Below are 15,152 nucleotides of genomic sequence, written 5' to 3'. Positions count from 1 at the left end.
GCAGACATTTGAAATCTGACTTTTGCCTAATATCTATGCTTCCTGAGTATGATCCATTACAATTTATTGACACAGAGTTCGGTATCCTAGATATATCATCTAGGGAGAAAGAAAGATTGTGTTCATCAATGCTGACTTCAAAATATCCGAAGAACGGTTCATAAACACCACTGTGGTCATTATCACTTGCTTGGGAAAGGAGACAAAAATTCCATACTTGTTTCAACCTATCTAGTTGCACTTATTGAACCTAATTTCTGATAAGTAGCATGTAGGCATAGCCTTACGGTGGCTCTCACAACCTCAGGGCATGTATATACAATGGGTAACCTTGTTAATGGTCAGTTGGGAAATCCTCAAGCTGATGGGAAGCTTCCAATATGTGTCGAAGGTAAGCTTCGTAATGAATTTATATAGCATATAGCCTACGATGCTTATCATGTTGCAGTTTTGACATCAAAATCAGAAGTGTACACATGGGGAAAGGGAGGAAATGGATGGTTAGGTCATGGTGACATTGAAGATAGAAATTCTCCAACTTTGTTTGAAGCATTAAAAGACAAACAAGTCAAAAGTGTAGCATGCGGTTCTAGTTTCACAACAACTATTTGTTTTAATAAGTGAGTATCAGGTTCTAACCAATCAATGTGTTCAGGTTGTCGACTTCCATTTGGTTTACAAGAAAATGTCACAATTTCTATAATTGTGGGCTTGTTTTTTCCATGCGTGCAGTGCCGAGAAGTCCTTCGAGGTTTCTTTAGCTCCAAATCCTAACAAGCCATTTCATGTTTGTGATAATTGTTATATAAGGTTGAAGGCTATTGAAGCTGGTTTAATATGCATTACTTTGGGGATCATAAGAGGAAATGTCAGTCAACATTCCCATAATTCTAAGGAGAAACAGGAAAAGTTTGATGCCAAAACACCTTTATCGTTTTCCAGGTTCTCCATCATGGAATCATCTAAACAAACTCTGAGTAGATAAGCCTTTAGAAGAAATAGGAAGATGGAATTCCATAGCAGACGAGTATCTCCAGTTTCGAATGGCAATACACTGTGGGGGAACACAAATATTTTAGTACCCATGAGTCCCATTTTTTGTTCTTCCAATAAATTTTTCTCTACATCTCTTCTTGTGTCTAGAATTGTTTCTCGAGCATCATCACCAATTTCAAGGTGTCCCCGTCCACCTCGGTCTAGAACTCCCAACTCCAAAAATTTTAGGTCTAACTTCAAAACTTTTGATCAATAATAAGAAGGCAAATGATACGTTAAGTCAGGAAATTTTCTAGAGGTATCCATAGGTTTGCTACATGCTGAAGCAAAAAAAAAATGTTGGTTAGGTTGGTGATTATGTCTAGTTGTGAGATACAAGAAGAACTCATGCACTTATTAAGAAACTTGTGTTCTATCAATTCAGATCTCTGGCAGTGATCTAAGGGGCGAGAGGGAATTCAAATTTTAATTTCATTCCTTGGCCTATCTATTGAGCAAAAACAGGAGCATGTCATTTCTTAACTTTCTATTTTGTTCATAGAAGTTGATGACAGTAAATGGGAAATTACAACAGCATGTGGGATACCTCCACTTGTCCAGCTACTTGAATCTGGGTCTTGGAAAACAAAAGAGGATGCTGCACTTTTTCTAGGAAATTTATATTCTCATAGTGAAGAAATTTGTGCTTGTGTTCAAATTACAGATGTTGTTCCAGCCCTCCTGTGGCTCTTGAGAAATGTTGGTCCAAAGGGATAAGAAGTTGTTGCTAACGCGCTTAAGCATCTTATTAGAGATGCAGATGCTGCCATTATTAACCAGTTGGTGGTTTTACTGTGGGGGAATAAACCAAACTCAAAAGTACATGTGATAATGGTGTTTCCAGTCAAACAATTAACCCAGGCGATTATGGTGGATGCTATTTAACTCTTAACGTGGCAATATCTTCAATCATTTGTTGAAGTTAGTGCTACAAATTAGAGACTAAGCTCTATTTTTTTTTTTTGTAAACTTGGCAGTGCTTTCTCTATTTATATAAATTTTCTAAAATCATAAACTTCCATTTGTTCCATGTGGCTTACCTACCCAAAGGAAACCAGGTAACCACCTGTCTACATTGAAACCTGTCCAAAATTTAAAAAGGTTTTTTGCTATCCATCTAGCGACATTGTTTTGACGGTCTATACTACTGCTCAGATAAAACAAATTAAACAAGTGAATGCATTTCATCAAAATTTTATCAGATTTGAACTGGACCGCTGCATCACTCCTCATCCGAGGATGTTACTGGGGCAGGCACTTTGGCACTGGAGCTAGGCATCTCACTCCTCTTCAAATCTTGTAATGTCTGCTCAATTCTCCACTTCATATCTTTTAGTGTCTGCTCAATTCTACCCAAGGCCAAGTTATTTTTGTAGTTTTGTATCTGAACTGTTGCTATTTCCCTGAGTTGTTCAACCCTGACTGGATCCTCTCCCTTGTTTTTCTCCTATGCTTCTGTTTCGTCACCTGCAGCTTGTTCTCGATTCACAGTCATGGCCCGTGCCACCACATTCTTCATTACCCAATACTACTGTATGGTTTGCCTAAAGAGGGAGTGACGGCCTCGATAATTCCCTGGATCAGGAACCATGCTTTCCCACTCCTCCATGGGGATGTCCTATTTCTTGATGCTATCATTCAGTTCTCTCTCCCAACCTACAATTTGGGCTCTGATGTCCGACGGGTTCCCTGCCATATATGCTTCAATAAGAGTTTTCATGTGTTCACTGCCCGGCTTCCTCCCTCTTTTCCTGTTCGACCCGCTTGTTCCTTATTCCTTCTTGTTATCTCTCTTGCCTCTCCTGGGTGTCATGTTACTCCCTGCCTGCTTGTAACTGTCTTCTTCTCATTGTTCTCTATTCTCCTCGTTGTGTTGTCCACAGTGTGAGGTGAGACCTATCACAAAGCCATTGCATTTATCATAATTATAATAATAAAACAAAACTATTTCCCATTTACCCATATCCTTTCTGTTATCCCTTATGTTTCTAGGGTTTATTTCCTTCAGGATTTTTGTCGAAATTTCGCCAGTCCTCTCCTTGTTATGGGTTCGTTCCTTTCTTGGACCTCTTACTGTTTTCTCTCCACGACAACAGTCGACACACGGCCTGTCTGTTTTGGCCATCCTAATGGGTTCTTCCCCAGATAAGGTTGGTTTCCTGTTCCTCCCTTCCCAGGGTCTCCCTGGTTTGTCTACGCCTTCCCTCAGGTTGCTAGCGCTAACTACCTCCCCTAGAGGTTTCTTGTTTCCCTGGTTCTCAATTTTCCTTGATTTTTTTGTTCCCCGAGGTGCTTCCTTGTTACCTTTTTGTATCCATCCCATAGTTTCCTACAGGGGTGGCTATAGTCACGCTCTGTCTAGGTTTACTTCGGCCTTTTACCATGGTGTAGTCCTCTCCCTTCCTGGGTTCGAGACCCTCCCACCTTATCTCCCTACAACGAGTTTTCACAAGCACTTCTATTTTGTCTACACTAGTGTCATAGGAGGGTTTGGTTTCCTCCTTGATAGACTCATTCTTGTTCCATATCAGATTTCCTATATTCCTACTGAAATTAATCCTGAGCCTAACGAGGTTGGGGAGCAGAGGAACTACATACCAACTTGTAGGTATGATGCCGCTTTCGTCCGCAAGCTGGATCTTCGCTCTTCAGCCACCTTTCCTCTCTCCAGCTCTCATCTCCGGCGTCTACATGCATTTAACTATGCCTTATTTTCCTTTAAGTTTTATGCCCCTCTTCCTCCTGTCCCTTACCTTTACTGCCACATGTCTAGCATTATTACCTAGGTTGATCCCTACGTTGTCATTTCAGAATGCTGCCCCCCTGTCCTGGCTGCCATCTCCTCTCATTAATCCTCACTTTCTCTCGGCTACTCTTGTTGTGTAAGTGTTGTCCTTGTCCTGCCACTTGCTGACATCCTTCTGCCCACCCCCTGCTCACTGCCCTACCCTCTTTGTTGTCATGCTTATCCGTCACCGCCCTCATTCTCTCGGGAGTTATACCTTCTCTGCCCTGCTCCGCCACTTGCCATCTTACCTGCCTACTCACTTCATTTCCCTCATCTATCTATTCCCCCACTTGTCCTCTTCCTCTCCCTTCTCGGTCACATTTCCCCCGTCCCTCTAGATTTCCTGTGTTGTCTCCCAATCGGGGGTTCCCCTCTCCTCCTTTGTCGTGTTATAGGATTTTTACTAAGTTTTCCATCTCCTCCATATGGGATAGCTCTTCCTCATTTGCGTCCAAGGTTCTTCCTCCACGACTACTCCCCCAGTTTGTCAAGTTGTTTGCTAGTGCGTTGCCTTTCCTTCTCACATGGGTTGGAAGGATGTAGTCTATCTGTCTAGTGAGTTTGCCAATCTCCTGCACCAGCCAAGCGGTTCTCCAGCTACGGCTGATCTTCTCCGATTGGGTTCCTTGCTGTAGCTGTTTGACTATATCAATTAGCATTTTCGAGAGTCCTTCCACCTGTAGTTTTTGGTATTTCTCTCTTATGGCAATTTCCAGCGCTTTTTTCAGTGCATGCAACTCTGCTTCATTGCTTGTACCGTTACTGTAATCCATCACATAGATTCTGAGGGTCCTCCCCTTATCGTCTCTGAATACTCTGCCAGTCCCTGCCTCATCAGGGTTCCCTTTCGCAGCCCCGTCGATGTTTAACTTGATGAACCCCTTCTGGGGCCTTCTGAAGTGGTTGACCTCCTCCGCCTCATTGCTTTGGTGTTTCCTTGTTGGCTAGTGCATCATGTTTGGATTTAGGTTCAAGCATGTCATTATCTTTGTTTCTGTTGGGTTAGTTTTCCAATCCTCCTCAAACCGGCTCTCGGTTAGATTGGTCTCTCTGATATTTTGGATAATTTGGCTCCATATTTCTGTTCTTGCTCTACCTTCCTCTTTGAATATCAGTATGTTTCATTCTTTCCATATATTCCACAGAACAAAGCCTAGTGAGAGTCTCCATGCCTTGTTCAGGATCGTGTTCTGGTAAGGTTTTTTCCTCTAGTTCTCTATCGTTGTTTGCATGCTATTTATATTTCTGTCGCTAATTTCAAATATTTTCTGATGTTGATTCCACAGGTTTACGCTAACTTTACAGACGTTGGTTAGGTGCTCTATAGTCTCTTCCCATTCTATGCAGAGGGCACATCTCGATGGGCCTTGCATTCCTTTTTTTCTCAGTTGGTCCCATGTTAGTGCTCTCCCATGGCTCAGGATCCAGGTAAAGAAGGCTACCTTGGCTATGTTTTTGTTTTCCATATGCTTTCCCATTTTTTTGTTTCTAAATGTCTGTTGTGTCCTGATTTTATTTGGTAGCCTTCTCTTATTGTAAACATGCCTTTGATTCTATGGCCCCATCTTAGATTGTCTAACCCTTCTTTTATCGCTATTTTCCTTGTTGCCATTTCCTTTTCATAGAGTTCCCATTTGGGGTGTTGCTGGCGCTTCTGGCCAGTTTTCCTGTTGTTTCCACTTTCTCCAATATCCTTTTGGTTCCGGGCACCAGTAATTTAGTACTGTGTCGCCCTCATGTGAGCTGGTGAATTGGTGGATCTCTTTGAGTTATGGCTCGTTGTTGAGTTTTCCCCTCTGTTGCCATGCTTCTTCCCAGAAGTTGGCTTTATCCCCTCCTCTGACTTCCCAGAAGCTGTGCTCTCTGATCAGATCCATGTTGGCACTGGCCATATTCCATATTGCAGAGCCTTTCTTCTCATTTTGACTTCTCAACTTTCCTTCTAGGGACCTAGGCATATCATATTTTCTCTCCCATAGTTTCTTCCAAAGGTCTTCCCCTCCATGTGTCGATATCCACCACAACTTTTCCCCCATTACCTGATTCAGGATGTAGGGATCTTGAAGTCCAAGTCCTCCCTATTTTAGGGATTTGCTCAGCCAGCTCCAAGACAAGAGCACCCATTTCTTTGTCATGCTAGGCCCTTGCCATAGGAATTTTTTGAGCATGTCTACCATTTTCTGGCAGATTGTTTTAGGGGTGGCTTGACTGGTAAGTTGGTATATCGGGATAGATTGAAGCACTAATTTTAGTAGAATGATGCAGCTCGGGGTATTCAGCGCCCTGAATGTCCAGTTTTGCATTCTCCGTTGAATCTTTCCCATCAAGGTACTCTAGTTGGCCACTCTGTTTTGTTGGTCATTTAACTGGATACCTAAATACTTTGTAGGGAAATTCCCAATTCTAAATCCCATGGTTCTTGCCAGGAAGGCTTGGGAGGGTGCAGGGGTATTGAAGAAATATATATCTGATTTCTCTTTACTTATCTCTGTCCCAGAGGCACTTGTGAAGTCTGTGAGAATTTCCATTATTTTTTTTCTTCTTTGAGCGTTGCCTGTCCATATAGCATGACATCATCAACAAATTGCTGGTGGGTTAGAGGGAGATCATTTCCCCAGAGTCTTAGGCCCTTATATTGTTCGTTGTATACTTTAGCTTTTATGAGTCTTCCTAGTCCTTCGGCTGCGAGGATAAATAGGAACGGGGATAACAGGTCACCTTGCCTGAGCTCTCTGGTCACATTGAAAGCTTCTATAGGTGATCTGTTTAGCAGTATTGACAGAACTGGCATGGCTATCATTGACATTACCAAACTTATCCATCTTTCATCGAAGTTGAATGCCTTTAGGATTTTTTGGAGGTATCCCCAATTTAGCCTATCATAAGCTTTGGCTAGGTCTAATTTTATCAGCATCCCATTGGTTTTTGAATTTTTTAATGAATGTATTGCTTTTTGTGCCACCACTATGTTGTCTGTTATTTGTCTGCCTTTGACAAACCCTGTCTGCTCCTGGGATATCAACCCAGGTAGTATTGGTCTTAGTTGGTTCACCATTATCGTAGCTAAGATTTTACATATTACATTGCAGAGTGCTATAGGTTGGAATCCTTGTGGTTCTTCCGAGTGCTCCATCTTTAGTATCAGGGCTAGAAATGTGGCATTCAGGGCTGGATGCATTCTTTTGGTGCATCTGGATTCTTCTAATACATTCACTATGTCTTGGCTCATGAAGTTCCATGTAGCTTGAAATAATTCTGAAGTGAATCCACCAGGCCCAGGTGCTTTATTCTTTGTCATCTTTTTTATTACCTCCTCCACCTCCGCTTTCGTTATGACTCTTAGGAGAGCCAAATTCTGATCTCTAGTTACTAGTTTGGAGATATGTTGACCTCCCTTCCTTCTGATAGCAAATTTTGTTCTCCCTTCTGATATTTGGTTCTGTCGGGAGCCCTTTAAAGTGTTGTATCAGAAAATTCTCCATTTCAACTTTCTGAGTTAGCCTGTTGCCTTTTTGGTCCTTTAGGGAGAATATTCTGTTTTTCTATCTATGTTATACCATTGCTTTATGGAAGAATTTCATGTTTCTTTCACCTTCTTTTAGCCATTGGACTCTTGATTTTTGTTTCCAAATGATTTCCTCTTGTTTTCTCCTTTCTTCCAGATTATTTAGCACCAATCCTTCCTCTTCTACCAGCTATTTGCCTCTATGATTTGCTGTTGTATTTGTTTCATCTTTATCTAGAGCATTTCTTGTTCCTTCTGTATGTTTCCAAATTCTTCTATGTTCCATTTCTTTATCCTTCCTTTTAAGTCTTTTAGTCTGAGTTGGAGGGTGTGCATTTAGTTTTTTCCTTCCATCACAATCTCAGTTTCCTTCCACCAATTCTCCATTTTATCGATAAAGGTGGGTTCTCTTAGCCAGAATGCCTCAAACCTAAAGGGTCTATTCTGGTTCTGATGATTCATAGCTATTTCTAATTTAATGGGCCAATGGTCCAACCCTAAACACTAGAGGATTGTTGCTTCATAGAAAATATATTTTCCAATGAAATGTTTTGTTGCTAAGAATCTGTCTAACTTGGATGCTATCTGCCTGCTTCCTCCTCTTCGATTGTTCCACGTGTATTTTCCATTTATGGTTGGAATATCTACCAACTTTAGTTCTGCTTGAAGGTCCCTGAACCTCTCCATCTCTGGCTCTTCTCTTTGCAGACCTCCTTTCTTCTCCTCTATTAATGTTGTCAAGATAAAGTCTCCTGCTATCATCCACATTTTCTCCTCGTGGAGTTTTCCAAGCTGTTGTAGTTGGAGGAGGAAGCTTCCTCTTTCCGTTGGGGTATGAGGGTCGTATACAGCAGAGACTAGAAACCATTCTCTGTTTCTGATTAGCCGGAATCGTCCTATGAGTATTCTTTTCATGCCTATCCAGTAATCTATAGTAATATCTGCAGGGTTCCATAGTATTGCTATACCTCCCACACTGCCTTTCGCATCTATGGACATGCATTCATATTTCGATTTTATTTTATTTAGGATTTCCTCCATTTTCCATCCCGGGTTTTTTTTTTCCTGTATCAACATTAGTTGAGGTTTTTCCTTTCTTAGCCTTTCCACTAAGTGTCTATGTTTGCCTTTACTATTAAGGCCTCTTATATTCCAAGATGTAATTATCATTGGGGTGCTTGGTTGGTTTGGTGGAATACCGCCGATAGCATTACTACCCTCCCTGTATTTACTAACATTTCTCCCATGATCTGTATCGAATCCTGTAGGTTTCTTTGACCTCTTTTCTTTCCGCCTTTTGCTTTGCTCTGATGGTCTTGAGTGTTGTCCTGTTGAAGGCCTAGTTGTTCTGCCATTTCCATTTTCCCTTGTCCCTATTTCACTTGGCACTGTTGAAATGTTTCTCTGTATAGTATTTTTTGCTCTTCTGGAATGAATCTTTTGTCTAGGTGTCTCCACTCATTTAGTAGTTTCCTCAACACCTCTTCTTCTGAACTTAGTTCTTCTCCTCTGCTTGTATCAATTTCCATTATAGCATTATCCATCTTCTCCCTCTCTTCCTTTTCCTCCTTCTCTGTCAGTTCGCTTTGTGCTTTCCTCTTGGGTTTTGATTTGCCTTGGCTTGTGCTGCTTTCCTTTCCTTTTTCCCCCTGATAGTCCATTGTTTGGGTCTCGTTTTTATCTTCTTCTTCTTCTTGTAGGACTTCAAAGCTGTTTGTATTGCTAGGTTGGCCTTTTTGTTCTTTCTTTTCTCCACTGGTATTCTCTCTTGTTTGTCTTCTTTTGCTTTTTACTTCTTGAAACCCTTCCTTGTCTTCTTGGTTTTTCCTCTGATGTTTGTTTCTGCGCTCCTCTTCTTCTATATTGAGTGGACATTCCTTCAACAGATGTCCATACTCATGACATCTTCTACATCTGAATGGAATATGTTCATAGTCGAGGGTTTGCTGCCAAACCTCTTCATGATACTCTAAATCTATTGTGTCTGGAATAGGGTCAGCTGTATTCCTGTAAACACAAATGTTGGCGTATGATGTGTATCTTCCTTTTTTTGTCGTTTCTTCTATTTTGACAAAACTGCCTATCATGTTTCCTACGCCCTCTAGGATCTCCGGGTCCCAGAAGTCCATTGGAAGGCCAAATAACCTAACCCATACCAGGGCTGCCAATAATTTTTCCTTGTCTGGATTATAACATTCTTCTCAGTATCTCATGAACAATCCAACATTATAATGAAAGTAAGGGCCATTCTCAAAAACATTTTCTTTATCTTGCAGGTTCAAGAATATTACCGTGAAGAAGCCTCTTGCTCCCAGCGTTAGCTCGATGTGGCCTCGGGGTTGCCATTTTTGCTGAATCCACTTGGTGAGATCATTTTCCGTCGACCATGCTCCAATGAACTTGCATATGAGCGCGTGGTATTTCATATAGCTTCTGTATCGCTCTAATTTGTTCATCGTGATTATGAATCTTGGTTTCTCCATTTCACATGGTAAACATTTGCCTCTGCTACCTGCCTACCATCGTGCTCCAAGGATAGGTCCTGGTTTTCTTGTTTCTCCTGCCTGGTTACTGGTGTTCTGGCCTTACCCTGCTGCCACATCTCAATAGGAGGGTATCTCTCCCCTCCTCTCCTCCTCTGTCATTTTCTTCTGGTTCTTGGTTTTTGGGTCTGTCTCTTGCTGCAGTCTATGGTTCTTTCTAGCGCTCCCTAACTCATGGCTGCCTGAACATTAGGGTTGCAGAGCTCTCTGAAAATGTAAGATATGATATTTAGTTATTCGAATCTTACATTAGAGACTAAGCTCTATTATCACTACTAAGTTGAGTTCATTCTAGTAGAGGGCAGCAAATCTCCTTTTCTACAGGTTGAAATATCAGTCCCTTAATTCTAGTCATCAATGGCCATACTCCGACATCTTTTATTAAATGTTTTAAATGAAATATGAACATGTTATGAATGTTTATTTGTTACTAAGGAAAGGGGTGAACTTATCTTTTGAGAAAGGAGACAAGTGGTAGAACATTCCAAATTCAATTCCAAGGAATTTGACTCAAGCAATTCAACAAAAAAAGGTAGAATATTAAGCACTAGTGAACTAATTCCAGATTTCAAGGCACAATACTTGCAAACAGTTCAAAGTTTCTAGCAGATAAATTAGAGATATTATTTTATTTTTAGTTATTGTTCATGATTTTATTCCAGAATTATTGTAACAATTTAGGAGAGGTTTATTCTATATATTGTTTCATTTTTAATGTAAAAGGGTTAGCTTTTGATGAAAAAAACCTTTAAGCTTTGTAAAAATTTGATGACATAATTCTTAATTGAAGCCTTCTGACTCTAGTTCATGACAAAACTTATGTTTCTTGTATGTTTTTATAGTGTTTTCATACCTTATTTCTGCACATGTTCAAAGTAACATAGGAGATTCTGGGTAAGAATAGATTGAGTATCAATCTCTCTGGAATCCCTCGCAAAGTTATAATCATTTAAAGAGATTAGTTTATTGGATAGTCTGTTTGAGATAGCTCCTGTACATCTTTAAATTGTTTCCTCTTGTCATCTCTTGAATGTGTCTTGTTTAGATGTAGAAATCTTCTACACGTATCTAAATTTGCCTGGTTGTTTAAGTATTCAGTATGATTGCTTAATTATTAGGAATTATCTCATATTCTGCTTTCAAATCCTTCAAAAATCATGTTATTCTATCAAACTAGATGCTGACACTTTGACCAATGATTCTGTAAGAGAGGGATTTATTCATGAACAAAGATTGGTAATCACCGGCAACCGCCCAAATTAAATTATAAATCTAGCCATTGTGCTTCATAGGTTGTTTTCTAGTGACAATGAACAATGTTAAACAAGGCCTCGTAACATTTGAGGGAGCCCCCTCTGGTTCAAGGGCCAGCTTGAACCTAATGACTAGTCGAGTTGGTATATCAGCATAATTTTTCAGCCAAGGGCTGCCTACGAGAAATAGGTACAGCATTTGGCGCTGGTTCCGGGGAGCGAAGTAACGAAGACGTCTTTCCTTGTAGAACGATAAAGACTAGATCTACTCTTTTCTAGTGAACAAAGAATAGACAATTGATATTGGTTGCATTGCTTCCACCTGGAGACTCCACTTTGTCATATGGTGATTCCACTGGTTTCCGAATTCAACTGGTTCAAAATGATAAGTGCATATCTCGCTTTGATAATAGCATGCAACTGTATGTTTTTCTTCTTTATAGTGATAGTTGCATTTAGAAACATATCTTTCTACTTTTTGATGATGACCAAAAGTCTCAAACATCAACAAAGGATGCAATTTTTTGAGTTCACATGTAAGTATCTATTGCCTGTGGAGTTTGAGTTTTATATTGTAAATATGTTTCGAGTTTTCAGCTGTTGGCAAAGTGATTTGCTAGTAAATCCACTCCTCACTTGGTTATATTGGAAAGGAAATTACAACTAACAATGCAGATGTTTCGTTCAGTTAGGTAAAGGTTGTGTGGGGTTGAATTAGTTATTTTAGAATTTAGTGAGTATTAGATTATTCAGTTTTGGTGTGCAGTATATGGGTTGATTTAAGTCTCAGTAAAGCATATTGTAGATTAGATTGCTATAATTACAATTTTATTTCCTAAAATAAATGAGATCTGAAACAAGGATATTGAAATAAGCAATACGTTGCAGTTTGCCAGATTTTGGAACAGTGTACAGTTTTCAGATTTCAATGTGGTTTCAATTCACAGTTACAAGTTTTAGTGTGCAGTTGTAGTATATTCAAATGACAAGATTGATTCATCGGGATTGGTTATAATTTTACATGATTGTAGATGAATGGTTGATGGTTTCATGGTATGACTCCATGCCCAACACTTGAGGCAGTTGGTCTACTAGTTCTATGCTTCCAACAGGGGGAGGAAATCCCCAGTTGGAGCTGATGTTGTAACTTTTTCTGACACTCGGAAAGTTGCAATTTTTTTTTAATTTTAGCCAATCTACCTTTCATCTAAATATTTGGGCATATATAAAATTTCATGGCAACATTGTTGCTTGGCTAATTTTGAATATTTTAAATACTTAATTTTATTAAAAACATAAAATTATATTTTGTATTTTTATTTAAAATTAAAAATTATTTGAAAAAAGAAAATGTTGGGCTTGTCACCCAATCTTTAAGTTTGACATCAAAGTTAAGCCCATCAAACACCGAAGTCAAGTCCACTACCAACCAAACGCAAGGCAAGTCAGAAACTAGTCAGCGACATACACAAATCAAAGCACAAGAGGGGCCCACAAGGGCATGCATTTCATTCAACCATGCCTTAATATTGAATACAATGGTGTATATAAACACCATTTGTATTCCTCGCCTTGTACATATGGGATAAAACTCTCGTGGAGAGCTAAACTTCAAATTCAAAGTAGCATATAAGTCAAAGACAAATATAACAAGCGTCAAGATAAGGAAGGGCAAGGATAACGTCCAGGCATTTTTTAATGGTAGAGTTTGTCACTACGAAATTAATGGTTTTCATTCCATTTCGGATGCCCAAGGTCATCTGAGCTTTAATAGCTAGGGGATTCCGAAGTCTTGTTTTGATAAAAACCACCTGTGATCACGTGGCATCATTTGGATCATTTCGGTCCCTCAGGTCGAAAACTACTTACCATGTGTAGCCCACCCCCAAAATCAGATTATGGTTTCAGTGAAATAGGTTGGGTATAGTTTTGTCGAATATGAAGCTCTTAACCAACAATACTGCCAACAATTGCCTCTCCCAACAACTAAGGACAATAATTTGGGTGGTGATATTCCTACCATCCACCAGTTATGCTTCTCATAGAGTGCGCATTGCCTGGTTGACCTATTAGCAGAGATTTGTTCATGATGCCTCTTCTGAGAAGATCCATCTAGAGTCAGAAATGTAAGAAGATTTGACTCTGTGGGTTTTACAGCAAAGGTGAAGAATCTCATGGAGCAGGGTCATACATCTCTGGTTCTCATATTGTCTAATTTGATCGTGAAAGAACTTTGTCTGAGACTGTAGACAACTGAAATTTGACTTTTTCCTAATATCTATGCTTCCTGTGTATGATCCATTACAATTTATTGATACAGAGTTTCGTATCCTAGATATATCATCTAGGGAGCAGGAACTATTGTGTTCATCAATGCTGACTTCAAAATCTCCGAAGAACGGTTCACAAGCACCATTGTGGTCATTACCACTTGCTTGAGCAAGGAGACAAAAATTCCAGACTCGTACCAACCTATGTAGCTGCGCTTATTGAACCTAATTTCCAACAAGTAGCATGTGGGCATAGCCTTATGGTGGCTCTCACAACCTCGGGGCATGTATATATAATGGGTAGCCCTATTAATGGCCAATTGGGAAATCCTCAAGCTGATGGGAAGGTTCCAGTATGTGTCAAAGGTAAGCTTCGTAATGAATTTGTAGAGCATATAGCATGTGGTGCTTATCATGTTGCAGTTTTGAAATCAAAATCATAAGTGTACACATGGGGAAAGGGAGAAAATGGACAGTTAAATCATGGTTACATTGAATATATAAATTCTTCAACTTTGGTTGAAGCATTAAAAGAAAACAAGTCAAAAGTATAGCATGTGGTTCTAATTTCATAGCATTTATTTGTCTTAATAAGTGGGTATCAGGTATTGACCAATCTACATGTTCAAGTTGTCGGCTTCCATTTGGTTTTACAATAAAATGTCACAATTGCTATAATTTTGGGCTTGTTTTTTGCCATGTGTGCAGTGCTGAGAAGTCCTTCGAGGCTTCTTTAGCTCCAAATCCTAACAAGCCATTTCGTGTTTGTGATAATTGTTATATCAAGTTGAAGGCTATTGAATTTGGTTTAATATACAATACTTTGGGGATCAAAAGAGGAAATGCCAATCAACATTCCCATGATTATGAGGAGAAACAAGAAAAGTTTGATGCCAAAACACCTTTACTGTTTTCTAGGTTCTCTAACATGGAATGATCTAAACAAACTCTGAGTAGATACACGCATTTAGAAGAAATAGGAAGATGGAATTCCATAGAAGTCGAGTATCTCCAGTTCCGAATGGAAATACACCATGGGGGAACACAAATATTTCAATACCCATGAGTCCCATTTTTTGTTCTTCCAAGAAATTTTCTCTACATCTCTTCTTGTGTCTAGAATTGTTTCTCAGGCATCATCACCAATTTCAAGGCGTCCCCGTCCACCTCGATCTGCAACTCCCAACTCCAAATATTTCAGAACTAACTTCAAAACTTTTGTTTGATAATAAGAAGAAGGTGAATGATACGTTAAGCTAGGCAATTTTCTAGAGGTATCCATATGTTTGCTACAAGCTAAAGCTAAAAAAAAAAAAAAATGTTGGTTGGCCTGGTGACTATGGCTAGTTGTGAGATACAAGAAGAACTCATGCACTTATTAAGAAACCTGTGTTATGTCAATTCAGATATCTGGCAGTCATCTAAGGGGCGAGGAGAGAATTCAGATTTTAATTTCATTCCTTGGCCTATCTAATGAGCAACAACAGGAGCATGTCATTGTTTTTCTTTCTATTTTGTCCGTAAAAGTCGATGACAGTAAATGGGCAATTACAGCAGCAGGTGGGATACCTCCACTTGTCCAGCTGCTCGAATATGGATCCTGGAAAGCAAAAGAGAATGCTACGCTTTTGCTAGGAAATTTATGTTCTCATAGTGAAGAAATTCATGCTTGTGTTCAAATTACAGATGATGTTCCAACCCTCCTGTGGCTCTTGAGAAATGCTGGTCCAAAGGGACAAGAAGTTGTTGTTAAGGCGC

At 39.7% G+C, this 15,152-nt stretch overlaps 1 pseudogene; it reads left to right on the top strand.

Moving 5' to 3' along the window:
• The first annotated feature begins 321 nt into the window (after positions 1-321).
• LOC149190462 (PH, RCC1 and FYVE domains-containing protein 1 pseudogene) lies at positions 322-14,654 on the top strand (annotated as a pseudogene).
• Positions 14,655-15,152: the final 498 nt, after the last annotated feature.

The sequence above is a fragment of the Pinus tabuliformis genome, chromosome 3_1 (assembly GCF_031772625.1).
Source record: "Pinus tabuliformis cultivar Carrire ecotype Pingquan chromosome 3_1, CPIR1, whole genome shotgun sequence".
NCBI lineage: Eukaryota > Viridiplantae > Streptophyta > Pinopsida > Pinales > Pinaceae > Pinus > Pinus tabuliformis.
Note: the sequence above shows the minus strand (reverse complement) of the source record. Positions and strands in the feature narration are given on the sequence as shown.